General features: G+C 44.2%; 1 protein-coding gene across 1 annotated transcript in view; it reads right to left on the bottom strand.

Annotated features, from left to right (window-relative positions):
• Positions 1–19422, bottom strand: part of gatad2ab (GATA zinc finger domain containing 2Ab) — a 212835-nt gene extending 193413 nt beyond the window's left edge. The window contains exon 1 of the mRNA XM_063032321.1: positions 19018–19422. The gene's annotated coding sequence lies outside the window, so the exon portion shown is untranslated. The remainder of the gene's footprint in view (positions 1–19017) is intronic.
• Positions 19423–19542: the final 120 nt, after the last annotated feature.

Genomic DNA, 19542 nt, shown 5'->3' with positions numbered 1-19542 from the left:
TCGGTTCCCACCCCCTAGCAATTCTCATTTAAACTCTCCCCAATAGCCTTAGCAAACCTCTCTGCCAGGATATTGGTCCCCCTCAGCTTCAAGTGCAACCCGTCCTTCTTGTACAGGTCACACCTGCCCCAAAAGAGGTCCCAATGATCCAGAAATCTGAACCCCTGCCCCCTGCTCCAATCCCTCAGCCATACATTTATTTTCTACCTCACTCCGAGATTACTACCTTTGAGGTCCTGCTCCTCAGCCTCTTTCCTAACTCCCTGTAGTCTGCTTTCAGGACCTCCTCTCTTTTCCTACCTATGTCGCTGGTACTGTACCAATATGTACCACAACCCCTGACTGTTCACCTTCCCACTTCAGGATATCATGGACATGATCAGAATCATCCTGGACCCTGGCACCTGGAAGGCAAATTACCAACCATGTTTCTTTCCTGCGTCCACAGAATCGCCTATCTGACCCCCTAACTATAGAGTCCCCTACCACTGCTGCCATCCTCTTTCTTTCCCTACCCTTCTGAGCCACAGGGACAGACTCTGTACTAGAGGTGTGGCCACTGTTGCTTCCCCCAGGTAGGTCCCCTCCCCTCCAACAGTACTCAAACAGGAGTATTTATTTTTTAAGGGGGCTAGCCACAGGGGTACTCTCTGGTATCTGACTCTTGCCCTTCCCTCTCCTGACTGTTACTCACTTATCCGTCTCCCAAGGCCCTGGTGTGCCTATAGCTCCACCCCATCACCTTCTCACTTTCCCACACCAGACAAAGGTCAGCGAGCTGCATCTCTACTTCCCTAACCCGGTCCTTAAGGAGCTGCAGCTCGATGTGGCTGTCCGGGAGGCTGGGAGTCTCCCGGCCATCCCACATCTGACACCCAGTACAGACACCAGCCTCACAGACATATTTCCTATTCCCCACAAGTAGCTCACCTCTCCTCGACCTGTTATCGCTGAAGCCCCGTTGAACCAAAGCCCTCCTAGTCTGTCTACCTCTAGTCTATTGCCCATTCCTCCGATGCCCGCTCTATAAAGGTGTCTTCTTTTAAATCTTTCCCGCTGGTCTAACTCACTGACGTCCATGCACTTGCACAGTCTTGCCTCAGTCAATCTGCAGAGGAAAATCGGTCTTCTTTTAAATCCTTCCCGTCGGTCTAACTCGCTGACGTCCACGCGCTTGCACAGTCATGCCTCGGTCAACCCGCAGAGGAAAAAACTGTCCTTTAAGATTGTTTTATATTTTTATGTCTGTCTAAAACAAATCCTGATTCCATCCATTTATGAGTTTAAATGCCATCCTTCAACCATCAGTCTCCTGAACCATCATGGATTAACTTCACTCACCCTTCACTCAAATGATTCCTCAACCTATGGACTCACTTTCAAGGATTATTTATTACTATATTTGTTCTTTTTTCTACTTACAGAACTTGTTGTTTTTCCACAATCAATTTCTTGTTCTCTTTATGTGTAATTTTCACTGAAACTTATTAATAGAACAATGAATTAGAAACATACAAATTATACAGCACAATACAGGCCATTTGGCCCACAAAGCTGTGCCGAACATGTCCCTATCTTAGAACTACCTAGGCTTACCAATAGCCCTCTATTTTTCTAAGCTCCATGTATCCATCCAGCAGTCTCTTAAAAGACCCTATCGTTTCCGCCTCCACCGCCAGCAGCCCATTCCACGCACTCACCACTCTCTGCGTAAAAAACTTACCCCTGACATCTCCTCTGTACCTACTTGATACTATTGTGTTCCTTTGTATTTACTGTGAATGCCCACAAGAAAATGAATCTCAGGGTAGCATATGGTGACATGTACTTTAATAATAAATTTACTTTGAACCCTGTGTAATGCTATCAAAAACAAAGCTTTTTTGTGTTTTTTCCTTCACCTAGTTTCCCTAAGGCATAGCCACAGCTCATTCTGAGTTGCAGCTGTTCTCTCGTACAATCACCTTGCTAAAATGAACTGGCTACCTACAGGTCAGCAGCCCATTTTATGTGGTAGGCATCAAATGCTCAGCGAATGCTGAGGCAATACATTCTGCATTGATACACAGACTGTAAAGAGGTGGCAGTGGTTGATGGTTGTGACTACACCAGAAGCTAGAGTGCTGTTTACCAAATTTCAAAGTCTGATCAACCCCGGTCGGGTCACCTGGGCGAGGGTGTATGATGTTGAAAGACCCGAAACACCTGACGACCCCAGGTAACATCACTGATGATGTGCCCTAGCTTAGCATCATGCAGATGTTTCTGTAAGAATTAACTATCTATGTATATATTACCATATACTACCTTGACATTCATTTTTGCAGGCATTTACAAGAAAAATAAATCTAATAGAATTTACAAAAAACTGATGAACACCCAAAGTGTAAAAGGCAAATTGTGCAAATGAAAATAAGTAATATTGAGAACACAAGTTGTAAAGAATCCTTGAGAGCAAGTCTGTAAGTTGTAGAATCAGTTCAGAATTGAGGTAAATGAAGTTGTCCATGCAGATTCAGGAACTTGATGGTTGAGGGGTAATAACTGTTCCTGAATCTGGTGATGTGGGACCTACGGCTCCTGTATCACCAGCCGAATGGTAGTAGTGAGAAGACAGCAGGGCCAGGATAGCGGAGGTCTTTGATGATGAATGCTGCTTTCCGGGGGCAGCGTTCCTCATAAGTAGGGAGAGCTTGAGGACCCGAGTTATGGGGAAAGATTGAATAGGTTCCCTGGAGCGTAGGAAATTGAGGGCAGATTTGATGGAGGTATACAAAATTGAGAGGTATAGATAGCTAAGTGCAAGCAGGCTTTTTTCACTGAGGTTGGGTGAGATTACAACTAGCAGTCATGGACTAGCAGTGGAGACCACCTCAGTAAATATATTTAAGACAAGGTTGGATAGATTTTTGCATAGTAGGGGAATTAAAGGTTATGGGGAAAATGGCATGGAGATGAGTCCATGGCCAGATCAGCTATGAGCTTATTGAATGACGAAGCAGGCTCGATGGGCCAGATGGCCTACTCCTACTTCTTATGTTCTTATGGTGTAAAAACCCATCAGGTTCACCACTGTCCTTCAGGGGAGAAGATATGCCATTCTTACTCGTTGTGGCTGTACCCAAGTCATTGATTCTTCAATAATATCTGTAACAGCCTTGCAAAGTACCCAGTACGATGACAACTAACGATGGCAAAAAAATACCAGATCGTCAACAGCTAAAGGAATGGAGGCCAATCCAGAGATGAGTGTTGGTAATAAATCATCATAAGAGACAGCAATCACCGACTGAAGTTCAATTCCCACTGTTGTCTGTACGGAGCTTGTACATTCACCTCATAACCGTATGGGTTTCCTCCAGGGTACTCCAGTTTCTTCCCACATTCTAAAGACATATGGCTTGTAGGTTAATTAGTTACATGGGTTAATTGGACAGCACAGACTCATTGGGCTGGAAAGACCTGTTACCGCACTGAATCTCCAATAAATTATTTAAAAAGGATGTAAAAGAGAGGGTGTCAAGAGAGTGCTATTTTAGAATCTTTGCTGTACCTGTCTCCATGACTACTTCTCTAACAGTTCAAGATTGGAGATTATAGAAGTATGAACCAATATTTCCCACCTGTCCTCAGACACTCAGGTGTTTCTAGGAGACAGAGAACTGCAAATATCAGAATATCATTCAGAAAATGATGCAGTAACTCCAGCAAAGTGGTCCAACTGTGGACACGTGTGCACTAATCTGAAATGGCAATGGGACAGGTTAAGGAGGTGGTTAAAGAAGTATTCAGTATTCTGGGCTTGGTAAACAGAAGCTCAGAGTACAAACGAGGAGGTTGTCAACCTCTGGAACTTACTGGTTCAACTACAATTGAAGCATTGTGTCCTATTCTGGGCACCACACTTTAGGAAGGATGTGAAAGCCTTAGCGTGAATAAGAGAATTATTAGAACTGTTCTACACGAGGAATTTCAGTGTGTAAATTAACTGAAGAAAGCGAAGATTAATTCACTTGGAGCAAAGAGGCATGGAAGGAGACTAAGTGTTCAAAATCTAAACAATTTCAAAATCAGGAAGGGTCCGGACGACAGTTCAGGAACACTTATTACCCCTCAACCATCAGGCTCCTAAGCCAGAGGGGATAACCTCACTCAACTTCATTTGCCCAACTGTGAACTGTTCCCACAACTTATGAACTCAATCGAAAGGACTCTTCATCAAAAGTTCAAAGCTCTAAGTAAAAGTTATTATCAGAGTACATACATGTCACCACGTGTAACCCTGACAGTCTTTTTCCTACAGGCATACTTAGCAAATCTACAGAACACTAACTATGAACAGAACCTGAAAACTGTAAACAAACTGTGCACATATAGATAATAAATAAATAGCAATAAATAATGAGCATGAAATAACAAGATAAAAGAGTCCTTAAATGAGTGTAGTTATCTCCTTTTGTTCAAGAGCCTGATGGTTGAGGGTTAAGTAATTGTACGTGAACCTGGTGGGGCACATCCTGCAGCATCTGTACCTTCTCCCCGATGGCAGTAGCAAGAAAAGAGCATGGCCTTGGTGGTGAGGATCTTTGATAATGGACGCTGCTTTTCTACAGCAATGTTTCATGTAGATATGCTCAATGGCTGGGAGGGTTTTACCCGTGGTGCACTGGGCCAAAACCACTACCTTTCACAGGATTTTCCACTCAAAGGTATTGGTGTTCACATACCGGGCCGTAATGTAGCAGCCAATCAACACACTTTCCATCACGCATCTACAGAAGTTTGCCAAGGGTTTTGATGACATGCCAAATCTCTGCTGACTCCTGAAGAAGTAGAGGCATTGTTGTGTTTTCTTCAAAATAATATTTACATGATGGGTCCAGGACAGGTCCTCTGAGATAGTGACACCAGGAATTTAAAGTTACTGACCCTCTCCATCTCTGTTTCTCCAATGATTACTGGCTCATAGACCTCTGGCTTCCCCCTCCTGAAGTCTACAATCTGTTCCTTTGTCTTACCAATATTGAGTGAGAGGTTGCTGTTATTACACCACTCAGCCAAATTGTCAATCTCCCTCCTGTATGCTGATTAATCACCCACTGTGACAAAGCCCATAGCAGCGATGTCACCAGCAAACATATACGGTGTTGGAACTGTCAAAGGTGTAAAATGATTAGAGCAGAGGGCTAAGCACACATCCCTGCGGAGCACCAGTGCTGATGGAGAACGTGGAGGACTTGTTTTAACCAATCTGAACTGACTGGGGTTTACAAGCAAGGAAATACAGAATCTAGTTGCACATGGGTGGATTGCTGGCCAGGCCTTGGGAGTATACTGATTAGTTTTGAGGGGACAATGTGTTAAATGCTGAGCTGTAATCGATAAAGAGCATTCTGATGTATGTATCTTTGCTGTCCACATGTTCCAGGATTGGGTGAAGAGTCAATGAGATGGCATTTGCTGTAGATCTGCTGCTTTCGTAGGCGAGTTGGAGTGGATGCAAGTCGCCATTCAGACACCAGCCTCTCGAAACACTTCATCACTGTGGATGCACTGATGACAGTTATTTAGACAGGTTAAATGCTCTTCTTGGGCACCAGTATATGTTCTCAATGTTTATTGCTTATTTATTATTATTTTTCTTTTTGTATTTGAAATTTGTCTTTTGCACATTGATTGTCTGTCCTGTTGGGTGCAGTCTTTCAGTGTTTCTTGTACTTAGTGTGTGAATGCCTGAAAGAAAATAATTCTCAGGGTTGTAAATGGTGACATATGTAGTCTGATAAAAATTTACTTTGAACTTTGAAAATAAATAAATGGGAGAATCAAGCATCAGAAAACACAGATCAAATCGATTGGAAAACGTCTTGCCTGCAGTGTGTTATGACCTGGAAGTGACCTGTTGAGAATGTGGTGCAAGGGATCACTGGATAAGAGTCTGCACGGATGCTGAATGGGAGCAGCTGGATGGTCTTATAATGTCCCGAATAAACTCTTGGTCCACCCCATGGCATTTCTATGATTGGAGGAGCCCAAAACTTGAGATCAAAAATGTAAAACAATGTCAATAATTTAACAAGCTGTCCATAGCTGCAGAATGGTGAGAAAGTGGTGCTGTCACCAAGGAGGAAGGATGAAGTGAAAAATGCTGACAGGTTTACAGAAAACCTCAGCTCCAGGGTAGAGGTTCATATGGAACAATAACATACTGAATACAAATGCTGTGTTAAAATATCCTTTTCTGTTCTATGAATTTGATGATAACTGTGGACATATACCAATAAACCTGAGCTCTGGGACCATATTTTTTGTGCGACTGTATTTTACTGATATCTTATATGTGCCTGTGCTGTGTATGACTGTTGGTATGATGCTTCGCTCCTTGTCCCTGGAGAATGCTGTCTTGTTTGGCTGTATACATATATGGTTGAACGGCAATTAAACAAATTGAATTGAAACTGATTTGAAGAAACAAGGTTTGGTATTGACTCTTATATTCTACTTAAGAATTTTCTTTACTCATGTGAAGAAACTGTAAACTTCGGGTTCTCCCATCCCACCGGTGAAGACCAGAACACATGGAGCATAATTAGGCCATTCAGCCAATTGAGTTTGCTAAACCATTCCAACGTGTTTGATTTATTATCCCTCTCAACCCCACCCTTCTGTCTTCTCCCTGTAACATTTGACACCATGACTGACCCAGAATCTATCTGGATTTTAGTAAGGCATTTGACAAACTTCCACATGGTAGGCTTATTCAGAAAGTCAGAAGGCATGGGATCCAGGGAAGTTTGGCCAGGTGGATTCAGAATTGGCTTGCCTGCAGAAGGCAGAGGGTCGTGGTGGAGGGAGTACATTCAGATTGGAGGGTTGTGACTAGTGGGGTCCCACAAGGATCTGTTCTGGGACCTCTACTTTTCGTGATTTTTATTAACGACCTGGATGTGGGGATAGAAGGGTGGGTTGGCAAGTTTGCAGACGACACAAAGGTTGGTGGTGTTGTAGATAGCGTACAGGATTACCAAGGATTGCAGAGAGACATTGATAGGATGCAGAAGTGGGCTGGGAAGTGGCAGATGGAGTTCAACCCGGAGTAGTGTGAGGTGGTACACTTTGGAAGGACAAACTCCAAGGCAGAGTACAAAGTAAATGGCAGGATACTTGGTAGTGTGGAGGAGCAGAGGTATCTTGGGGTACTTGTCCACAGATCCCTGAAAGTTGCCTCACAGGTGGATAGGGTAGATAGGGTACGCTTATGTGGTGTTAGCTTTCATAAGTCGAGGGACAGAGTTTAAGAGTCGCGATGTAATGATGCAGCTCTATAAAACTCTGGATAGGCCACACTTGGAGTACTGTGTCCAGTTCTGGTCGCCTCACTATAGGAAGGATGTGGAAGCATTGGAAAGGGTACAGAGGAGATTTACCAGAATGCTGCCTGGTTTAGACAGCATGCATTATGATCAGAGATTAAGGGAGCTAGGGCTTTACTCTTTGGAGAGAAGGAGGATGAGAGGAGACATGATAGAGGTATACAAGATATTAAGAGGAACAGATAGAGTGGATAGCCAGCGCCTCTTCCCCGGGGCACCACTTCTCAATACAAGAGGACATGGCTTTAAGATAAGGGGTGGGAAGTTCAAGGGGGATATTAGAGGAAGATTTTTTACTCAGAGTGGTTGGTGCATAGAATGCACTGCCTGAGTCAGTGGTGGAGGCAGATACACTAGTGGAGTTTAAGAGACTACTAGACAGGTATATGGAGGAATTTAAGGTGGGGGCTTATATGGGAGGCAGGGTTTGAGGGTCGGCACAACACTGTGGGCCGAAGGGCCTGTAATGTGCTGTACTATTCTATGTTCTATCAACCTCTGTGTTAAATATACTCAAAAACTTGGCTTGCATCAGTCTGTGGCAATGAACTGCACAAGATACATTATCTTCTAGCTAAAGAAATTCCTCCTTATCTCTGCGTTAAATGGACATCTATCCCTTTATTCTGCTGTGCCCTCTGGTCCTAGACTCACCTACTATTGGAAACATACACTCCATGTCCACTTTAGGCCTTAAAATATTCCACAAGATCCCACTTGTTCTTCTAAACTCCAGCGAGTACAGGCCCAGAGCCATCAATCGCTCCTCATACTTTAACTCTCCCTTTCATTTCTGGAATCATTCGCACAAATGTCCTCCTCCAGTGCCAACACATCTTTTCTTAGATAAGGGGCCTAAAACTGTTCATAATACTCCAAGTGCGGTCTTATAAAGCCTTAGCATCCCATCCTTACTCTAATATTCCAGTCCTCTCAAAATGAATACAAACATTGCATTTGCCTTCCTTACCACCAACTCAATCTGCAAATTAACCTTTAGGGAATCCTGCACAAGGACTCTTAAGTCCACCACCCGTTTCTCACTGTTACCATCAGGTAGGAGGTACAGAAGCCTGAAGGCACACACTCAGTTATTCAGGAACAGCTTCCTTCCCTCTGCCATCTGAATCTTAAATGGACGTTGAACCCTTAGACACTACCTCACTTTTTTATTATATATTATTTCTGTTCTTTGCATGATTTCTAATCTATTCAATATACATACATTGTAATTGATTTACTTAATTTATTATTTTTATTTTTTTTTCTTCTATATTATGTATTGCATCGAACTGCTGCTGCTAAGTTAACATATTTCACGACACGTACTGGTGAAATTAAACCTGATTCTGATTCTTTATACACCTGATGTTTGAACTTTCTTCCCGCTTAGAAAATAGTCTTTGGCTTTATTCTTTCTACTAAGTGCATCACCATACATTTCCCTACTCTATATCCCATCTGCCACTTCTTTGCCCATTCTTCCCATTCTGTGTAGGAGGGCTGACTGACCCGAGATGGGTCAGCTAGAAAAATAAAGGCTGTGGAAAACCGAGCAGATTTTCCTTTCCTGTCAGCTAGGTATGGCACTACCATAACATGGGCAGCCCGCCAGGCCAAGGAAATACAATTGCGTCATTGAGTGGCAGTGGACAAGTTGCTACTTTTTTTTATTGTTTTCATGTAAAAGGGACTCTGAAACTTAGCAAAATGCTGGGCTTATCTTTAAGTTCAAGTTCAGTTTATTGTCATTCAACTGTACACATATATACCACCAAAGAAAACAATGTTCCTCTGGGCCAAGGTGCACAACACATTACACAAAGTAATATTACCATTAAATTAACATCTATGACGTATTTAAAAAGTTAACAGTATAACAGTACTGGTGCTTCATACCTTGGGACCAGGGTGGTGGCAGGGAGTTCAGTTGTCTCATGACCTGTGGGAAGAGGCTGTTTCCCATCCGTGCCCTTGTCCTAATGCTATGGTACCTCCTGCCTCATGGCTGCCTGTGTATTCCTCGCACGTTTAGTCACTAGCTTCACAGATAGGTCATAGCCACAATTAAATTAACCCTAGTCCCAGAGATAATCACCAGAGGGCTGGAGTTTACCTCCAACCTGAGTCACAGAACAGAAAGGCAGGATGCAGGCGTATCAGCCAGTGCCAATCTCAGCTCTCTGACAGGGGTAAACTGTTCACTGATACTGCAACACTTTGGTGCAATGGGCTGTGGTGAGATAAGGTGGTTCTAGTTTTATGTGGAGCTAGAAGACTTGCCAGCTCCCACTTCAACAGGACTGAGAAAACAAATTCATGGCTTTCTGAAGTCCATTTCCAGTGCAAGCAGCAGCATTTATAAAATAACTCCCAAGTTCTTTACAGCCAACACCATTACTTATTGAGTGTGTACGCCTACTGATGAACAAACACAGGCCAAGTTCTGCTCAGCTGATCCCCTTTCATAGTCTCACAATCTGGTTTAACTGGTGTTCAGAGAGGCGAATGGTGCTGGGGTTCCTCAGGGACTGCCCATTCAAATTCAAACAGCAACGTTTTGTGCAAAAATTTGCATTTTCTTGCCGCCTTTAATGTAATAAAAGTTTCTGGGTGCTTCATGGGAGGATGTGCAAAGAAAATTTAAATTGGTCTCATGAGGAGACATGATGGGAGACGACCAAAGATGAGACAGACACTGATGACAAAATTCACCAGCATCATCACATTCTCACCAGCCTGAAGGTGCAGAACTCCAGTCTGGCACAAAGCTCAAGGTGAAATGGGAACGATGTAATCAGAAACTGAGGGGCAACTTTTCTCAGAAGCTGGTGGGTATATGGAACCAGGTAAAATAACAATATTTGGACAGGTAGATGGATAGGAAAGAGAGTATATGGATCAAACTTGAGCAAGTGAGACTAGCTTGGGTGGCATCTCAGTGGGCATAGAGGAACACGGAATCTAGAACAGGTCCTTCAGCCCATGATGTTATGCTAACCCTTTAACCTACTCCAAAATTCATCTCACCTTCCCTCCCACATAGCCTTCCATTTTCTATCATCTATATGCTTGTCTGTGAGTCCATTAAATGTCCCTAATGTATCTGCTTTTACCCCCACCCAGAAGTGTGTTCCATGCACCCACCACTCTCTGTGTAAAAAAAAATCCCTGGCATCCCCTCTCCACAATCACCTTAAATTAGCCATTTCTGCCCACTCTTATCAATACGTCTCATCTTCTTGTACACCTCTATCATGCCTTCATAAACACTTATCAACTTTTCTGGGCTCTCTACCTCCAGATTTGCTGAGCTCTGGTGTTCAGTCTTTGGCTTTGCCCTCCTCTAGGTATTGACCCCGGGACGCTCTGATCACGGATTTGATCATGACAGGATTCCCAGTTCAACATGAGCAACTTTGCAGAGAGACTCCAAAGCCCACGATCCGAGGCAGAACTGTTGACATGAAATTATTAAGTTTCGTAACGATACGGAATGTTTTAATAGTGGAGCTGAGACCACTGAGATGTTACTGATGGGGGTCTCAAAGGAAACAGGATAATTCACAGCATCTTTAACATTAACCCCCCCCCCATCTCTGTACATTTCTGAAAAGTCAGCAGCCTGACAAATTCTACGCTAAAATCAGAGTACTGGAGCAGCAGGGGATCTGATCCGAAAGACAATTGTGCAGTGTTGAATGGGAGAGTGAGCTCACGTTTTAGGTATGGACACTTGTTTCGGTGATCTTTGCTCTTCCTGATTCCGAAGGAGTTACATGGCCAAGTGGGTTTGCTGATGTCGGTCCCTAACACTCGAACACCATGGAAGTTAAGCAATGGATCTGGAGATGCCATTTAGTTTGGGCTCATACTTCATGTGTGATCACAGCAGCAACACTGGCCCAGAAGATACAGGAGCAGAATAGGGCCATTCAATTGTCTCTGCTATTTGATCAAGGCTGATTCATTATCCCTCTCAACCCCATTCTCCTGCCTTCTCCCCATACATTTGACGCCCTGACTAATCGAGAGCCTATCAACCTCAGCTTTAAATATATCCAATGACTTGGCCCCCATAGACATCTGTAGCAATAAATTCCACAGATTCACCATCCTCTGGCTAAAGAGATTCTTTCTCATCTGTTCTAAAGGGACTTTTGAGGCTGTGCCCTCTGGTCCTGGCCTTCCCATCATTGGAGACATCCTCTCCACATCCACTTTATGCCAGCCTTTCATCCAGCAGCTCCAGTGAACTCCTCCTTCTTGTTACTTAGCCAATCCTTTAATTCCTCCCCTCTTGCACTTATTCAGATTCTGCATAGATGTTGCTCTAACCCTGTGCTATTCACCTTTGCTCCTGGCTGGAGATTCAGATTCTAATTATTCTTTGGATTAAGGGCTTTGCTCGCACCTTGACCCAATTTATTTTGACATCACACTGATGGTATTGGACCAATAATCCTTCTGAAACTTGAATTTTGACATGCAAAAGCATTATGCCCACTACTATAAACAAGTGTGTACATTCTTCCCATGTGCGCATAGGTTTCCTCTGGGTGCTCTGGTTTCTTCCCACAGTTCAAAGATGTACCGGTTAGTAAGTTAACTGGTCATTGTAAATTGTCTGGTGGTTAGGCTAGGACTAAGTTGGTAGGTTGTTGAGCAGTGCAGCTTGTTATGGTGGAAAGATCCATATCTTTAAGTAAAAATACAATACCTTCCCAGTTCAGCTGTTTACAAGCCTTTACTAAAATACCAAAGGAACTTCACCACAACCTCCGCTAATAACCTCCAGGCTACAAAACTGCATCAGGCTACAATCATAAATTTACAATGACCTTCGTCTGGTCAGGGAGAGTGAGGAGGTGATAAAGAGAAGCTATAGGCAGGTAGTCACTCTAGGACCACAGGAGACAGAGAAGTGGGTAACAGTCAGGAGCGGGAAGGGCAAGAAGCGGGTACTAGAGAGTACCCCAGTGGCTGTCCCCCTTAACAATAAGTATTCCTGCTTGAGTACTGTTGGGGGGGGGGGGGGGACAGCCTACCTGGGGGAAGCAACAGGTACAGCCTCTGGCCCTGTGGCTCAGAAGGGTAGGGAAAGGAAGAGGATGGCAGCAGTGAAAGGGGACTCTATAGTTAGGGGGTCAGATAGGCGACTCTGTGGATGCAGGAAAGAAACACGAATGGTAGTTTGCCTTCCAGGTGCCAGGGTCCAGGGTGTTTCTGATCATGTCCACGATAGCTTGAAGTGGGAAAGTGAACAGCCAGAGGTCGTAGTACGTATTGGTACCAACGACACAGGTAGGAAAAGGGAGGAGGTCCTGAAAAAACAGACTAAAGGGAGTTAGGAAAGAAGTTGAGAAGCAGGACCTCAACGGAAGTAATCTCGGGATTACTGCCTATGCCACGTGACAGTGAGTATTGGAATAGAATGAGGTGGAGGATAAATGCATGGCTGAGGGATTGGAGCAGGGGGCAGGGATTCAGATTTCTGGATCATTGGGACCTCTTCTGGGGCAGGTGTGACCTGTACAAAAAAGACGGGTTGCACTTGAATCCGAGGGGGACCAATATCCTGGTGGGAAGATTTGCAGGGCTACTGGGGGGAGTTTAAACTAGAAATGCTGGGGGGTGGGAACTGAACTGATGTGACGGAAGAAAGGAAGGTTGTCTCACAAATAGAGAAAGCTTGGAGACAGTGCGAAAGGGAGGATAGGCAGGTGATAGAGAAGGGACGCGCTCACTCCAATGGTTTAAGATGTGTATTTTAATGCGAGGAGTATCATGAATAAAGCGGATGAGCTTAGAGTGTGGATCAGCACTTGGAGCTATGACGTTGTGGCCATTACAGAGGCTTGGATGGTGCAGGGGCAGGAATGGCTACTTCAAGTGCCAGGCTTTAGATTTTTCAGAAAGGATAGGGAGGGAGGCAAAAGAGGTGGGGGTGTGGCACCGTTGATTAGAGATAGTGTCACAGCTGCAGAAAAGGAGGAAGTTGTCTATGGAGTCTCTGTGGGTGAAAGTTAGGAATAGGAAGAGGTCAATAACTCTACTGGGTGTTTTTTATAGACCACCCAATAGCAACAGGGACATTGAGGAGCAGATAGGGAGACAGATTCTGGAAAGGTATAATAATAACAACAGGGTTGTTGTGGGAGATTTTAATTTCCCAAATATTGATTGGCATCTCCATAGAGTGAGGGGTTTAGATGGCATGGAGTTTGTTAGGTGTGTTCAGGAAGGTTTCTAACACAATATGTAGCCAATAAGAGGAGAGGCTGTACTTGATCTGGTACTGGGAAATGAACCTGGTCAGGTGTCAGGTCTCTGGTCTCTCAGTAGGAGAGTATTTTGGAGATAGAATTGTGATCACTATCTCCTTTACTATAGCATTGGAGAGGACAAGTTAGGGAAACATTTAATTGGAGTAAGGGGAACTATGAGGCTATCAGGCAGGAAATTGGAAGCATAAATTGGAAACAGATTTTCTCAGGGAAAAGTATGGAAGAAATGTGGCAAATATTCAGGGGATACTTGCGTGGGGTTCTGAGTAGGTACGTTCCAATGAGACATGGAAAGGATGGTAGGGTACAAGATCTGTGGTGCACAAAGGCTGTTGTAAATCTAGTCAAGGAGAAAAGAAGAACTTACGAAAGGTTCAAAAAACTAGGTAATGATATGAATCTAGAAGATTATAAGGCTAGCAGGAAGGAGTTTAAGAATGAAATTAGGAGAGCCAAAAGGGGCCATGAGAAGGCCTTGGAAGACAGGATTAAGGAAAGCCCCAAGGCATTCTACAAGTACGTGAAGAGCAAGAGGATAAGATGTGAGAGAATAGGACCAATCAAGTGTGACAATGGAAAAGTGTGTATGGAACCGGAGGAAATAGCGGAGGAACTTAATGAATACTTTGCTTCAGTATTCACTGTGGAAGAGGATCTTGGCGACTGTGGGATGACTGAAAAGCTTGAGCATGCAGATATTTAAAAAGATGTGCTGGAGTTTTTGGAAAGCATCAAGTTGGATAAGTCACTGGGACTAGACGGGATGTACCCCAGGCTACTGTAGGAAGCAAGGGAGGAAATTGCTGAGCCTCTGGCAATGATCTTTGCATCATCAATGGGGACGGGAGAGGTTCCAGAGGATTGGAGGGTTATGGATGTTGTTCCCTTATTCAAGAAAGGGAGTAGGGATAGCCCAGGAAATTATAGGCCAGCAAGTCTTACTTCAGTGATTGGTAAGTTGATGGACAAGATCCTGAGGGGCAGAATTTATGAACATTTGGAGAGGCATAATATGATTAGGAATAGTCAGCATGGCTTTGTCAAAGGCAGGTCGTGCCTTACGAGCCTGAATGAATTTTTTGAGGATGTGACTAAGCACATTGATGAAGGTAGAGCAGTAGATGTAGTGTATATGGATTTCAGCAAGGCATTTGATAGGGTACTCCATGCAAGGCTTATTGAGAAAGTAAAGAGGTATGGGATCCAAGGGGACATTGCTTTGTGGATCCAGAAGCGGCTAGCACATTGAAGGCAAAGAGTGGTTGTAGACAGGTCGTATTCTGCATGGAGGTTGGTAACCAGTGGTGTGCCTCAGGGATCTTTCTGGGACCTGAATGAAGAAGTGGAGGGATGGGTTAGTAAATTTGCTGATGATACAAAGGTTGGGGGTGTTGTGGATAGTGTGGAGGGCTGTCAGGGGATACAACGAGACATTGATAGGATGCAAAACTGGGCTGAGAAGTGACAGATGGAGTTCAACCCAGATAAGTGTGAGGTGGCTTATTTTGGTAGGTCAAATATAATGGCAGAATACAGCATTAATGGTAAGACTCTTGGCAGTGTGGAGGATCAGAGGGATCTTGGGGTCCGAATCAATAGGACACACAAAGCTGTTACACAGGTTGACTCTGTGGTTAAGAAGCATATGGTGTTTTGGCCTTCATCAGTCGTGGGACTGAGTTCAAGAGCCGAGAGGTAATGTTGCAGCTATATAGCACCCAGGTCAGACCCCACTTGGAGTACTGTGCTCAGTTCTGATCACCTCACTACAGGAAGGATGTGGAAACCATAGAAAGGGTGCAGAGGAGATTTACAAGGATGTTGCCTGGATTGGGGAGCATGCCTTATGAGAACAGGTTGAGTGAACTTGGCGTTTTCTCCTTGGAGCATAGGAGGATGAGAGGTGACTTGATAGAGGTGTTCAAGATAACGAGAGACATTGATCGTGTGGATAGTCAGAGGCTTTTCCCCAGAGCTGAAATGGCTAGCACGAGAGGGTGTAGTAAAACGAGAGGTGCTTGGAAAAAAGTACAGAGGAGATGTCGGGGTAAGTTTTTTTTATGCAGAGAGGGGTCAGTGTGTGGAATGGGCTGGCGGTGGCAGTGGTGGAGGTGGAAACGATAGGGTCTTTTAAGAGACTCCTGGATGGGTACATGGAGCTTAGAAAAATAGAGGGCTATAGGTAAAGTCTAGGTAGTTCTAAGGTAGGGACATGTTTGGTACAGCTTTGTGGGCCGAAGGGCCTGTATTGCGCTGTATGTTTTCTATGTTTCTTACCAAATTTAGGAGTTAGAATCTTTGTTTAAAAAGACTTTCATGTACAGATCGGGATAGCATGACCACAATTTGTACCATGATGTGGATCAGGACAACCGAACATCCTGTCATAGAGTCAGAGTACTACAGCTCAGAAACAGATCCTTCAGCCCATCTAGTCTGTACCAAACTGCTGTTCTACCTAGTCCCAATGAATCACACGTGGACCATAACCCTCCATGCCCCTTATTCAGGAAGATTCCACAGAACTTCTCCCCACATCGCATGCAAACTCTGGAGGAATTCTTCCTTTTGAAGTAGAGCGTAGGCCAGCGAAGTTAGTGTTGAATAATTGTACGTGAAAGGAACAGGAGGACATGTGAGGTGTCGATGCCAAAGACGACGGACATACAACATTCAGGTATCAGGATGAGCATCTGAATCACCAAAGAATAAAAGCTCTGCACCAAACGCTAGGAAACACCAGTAACTCGATAGAAGGGCTTTGATGATGCGGCACCAGCAGTATTCCCCGGGATAGTAATGCTTGATACCAGAGGACATTCCTTTAAGGCGACTGGAGCGAAGCGTAAGGGGATGTCAGAGATAGTTTTAACTTTTTTTACACAGAGGGTGGTAGGCGTGTGGAATACCCTGCCGAGGATGGTAGGAGAGTCATTAAGGAGACTCTTAGATGGCCACACTGATGATAGAAAAATGGAGGGGTTTGTGGGAGGGAAGGAATCTGAAACAGGTTTATTTTAACTGACGTATGGCTTGAAGTTTGTTGTTTTACAGCAGCAGTAGAGCACAAAACATTACAAATTACTACAGGAAATATATCAAGAAAGAGACAAAAGAGCAAAATATTGAGGTATATTGAGGTCATGTGCACCGCCCGTGCAAAAATCCAGATTGATCTTGGAGTAAAAGGGTGGCACAACACCATGGACCGAAGTCCCATACTGTTCTATGTTCAGTACAGATGGGAATGTGATGCTCAATGTGAATACGGGGACATGAGGACCCGTTTCTGTGTCGTACAACTCTATGATGATTCAAATGTTTCCCTTGACGGAAGCAGCTCACCATTTCTACATTGGCCTCAGCAGCCAGCGCAGAACTGGACAGGAATCCAACTATCCTTAAACTGACAAACCTTCATTGTACCAATCATTACCAGAAACATTCGAAATAATAGTTCAACGGCAGTTAGTGGAGCAGCTGTGGTTCAAATGTTAAAACGCAGTTTCAGATCCCGACAACAGAATTGAGTAGACATGGGTCCACAGTTCCACTGAATACCATCATTCACTTCTGGCCTTTGCTTCCTGTCAGGTGACGCCGTTGCACATACAACTTGAAATAATACCACATCTTCCTGTATAGAGAAGCAATGGTGGATACTAGGCATGATACAATAGTCCCCAGCCAGGAAACCCCAACCCCATAAGTATTGGCTGAAAAAGGACTAACGACTGGAGGAACTCAGCAGGTCAGGCAGCACCTGTGGAAATGAATAAATATTCAATGTTTCGGGCCAAAACCCTTCATGAGGACTGGAAAGGAATGGAGAAGACGGGGCGGTGGGGGTGGGCGGAGGACAAGGTTGAAGGTGATCAGTGTAACCAGGTGAGTGGAGGAGGGGGTGATGGATGAAGAAAGAAGCTGGGAAGTGATAACTGGAAAAGGCAAACTGCTGGAGAAGAAGGAATCTGATCGGAGAGTGGGCCATGGGAGCAAGGGAAAGAGGAGGAGCACTGGGGGAGGTGATAAGCAGGCAAGGAGAAGGGAAAAGAAGAGAGAAGTGGGAGGTGGAAAAAAATTATTGGAAGTTAGAGAAATCCATGTTCACACCTTCAGGCTGGAGGTTACCCAGATGGAATATGAAGTGTTGTTCCTGCACCTTGAGAATTAAAATGGTTGAAAAGAGAATGCAGAACTGCATTACTTGTGCAGGACAAAATGGTGAGCATGGACATGGTGGGCCAGTGGGCCCAGTACCACACCACTTAAAGCCATCAGGATAACTTCCATCACTGGGCAAGGGGGAGCCACATCACAGAACACTTCCAAGCACATTAACTTTGGTTTTAAAACAGTGGCTGGAGCTAGGATGGAAGGCAGTCTGCAACTCTTTACAACACACTGAAGGAACTCAGTAGGTCAGGCAGCATCTACAGATACGGATAAACATTTTAACGCTTCAGGCTGAATTCCTTCAACAGGGGGAAGAAGCCAGAACATTATTAATAATTAATAATATATTAACTATTACTGATTATTAACTAATATCTAATGTATCATTAGAAGCCATAATTATTCTAGCATCTTCCCCCTTCCCTTCCAGTCCTCATGAAGGGTCTCGGCCCAAAATGTCGACTGTCTATTCATTTCCAGAGATGTTGCCTGACTTGCTGAGTTCCTCCAGCATTTTGTGTGTGTTGCTCTGGATTTCCAGCATCTGCAGAATCTCTTGTGCCTTTAAAGACAAAAACTGTATGTCCTAGTTCCAATCATTTGGCTCCCGAAGTTTAATAATGATGCCATTGTCTGACATTAGCAAATCTTTTGTCTCAAGACCCACTGTGCTCTCATTGTTCTGGAGCTTTGCAAATCAGAGGAACTAGTATTCTGATTGTAAATCTACTGAAGTACACATCCAACCTGTTCAGCACCAATTCCACAGAACCAAAGTTCAAGATCCTTCAAATAACATGCAAAATTATATTTTCCTTACAGTTTATGAATCTGAAAATATTCCAATTCTATAAATTAAAATTTCATAAATATAATGATCACTGCGAAATTACAAAGTTCAAAGACTGAACATCAAATGTTATTTTCAATAATTTTTTGCTTCAAAAAACAAGTTGAACCCAGCCAACAAAAACTTATTTTTTCAGTTAGTGCAAGTTAAATTTGGAAACTTACTGCAGCCGTCACCACATCCCGCCCCCAATAAAAGAAAGTTGACCAAGTTTGTTGCCTTAAACTCTCCCACGTCCTGTCACCACTGAAGACAGCCAACAATCCTGCTCCAGCCTCCCCTCAAATCCAAACAGAACACAAAACGTTTCGCTGCAACCTTATCGTGATACCTGGAACTTGGCAGATTCCTCCCTCCGGGGATTATTTGCTTTGTGGGGATGGTGGAGTGAACTCCCGGCGCTTTTGTGTCTTTTTATTGTTCTTTAGTTTATTTTCTTCGATTATTTTCTATTTAAAAAGCCCTCCAGCTTCAGCGCCTCATTGATGCCGGGACAGCAGCGAGCCGGCACGGACTGCCCACTGACTCGGCCCCGAGGCTTCAACAGTGAAGTTAGGCCTCGGGCTCCAGAACCGCCATCGTATTTTTATATTTTAAAAAAAGTTTTCTTTTAAATGGGGACGATTACAGAGGCAATTGCGGGAACAGGTATCGGGGGCGGCGCGGGGAGCGGGATTTCTCGCCTTTCCCCGGCCCGTTGCTATGAGCGACGACCCGAATCTCCCCTCTCTCCAATGCAACAATGGTTAAAATGGAGGCTGACTTCCGGGTCTGCTGCAACCTAAGCTGATATCGAGCGGCCTTGAATCATTATTGACAACTAATTAACCCAATCAACCACGCGTTCGGATGCAAG

Source organism: Mobula hypostoma, chromosome 24, assembly GCF_963921235.1.
Source record: "Mobula hypostoma chromosome 24, sMobHyp1.1, whole genome shotgun sequence".
Lineage (NCBI taxonomy): Eukaryota > Metazoa > Chordata > Chondrichthyes > Myliobatiformes > Myliobatidae > Mobula > Mobula hypostoma.
Note: the sequence above shows the minus strand (reverse complement) of the source record. Positions and strands in the feature narration are given on the sequence as shown.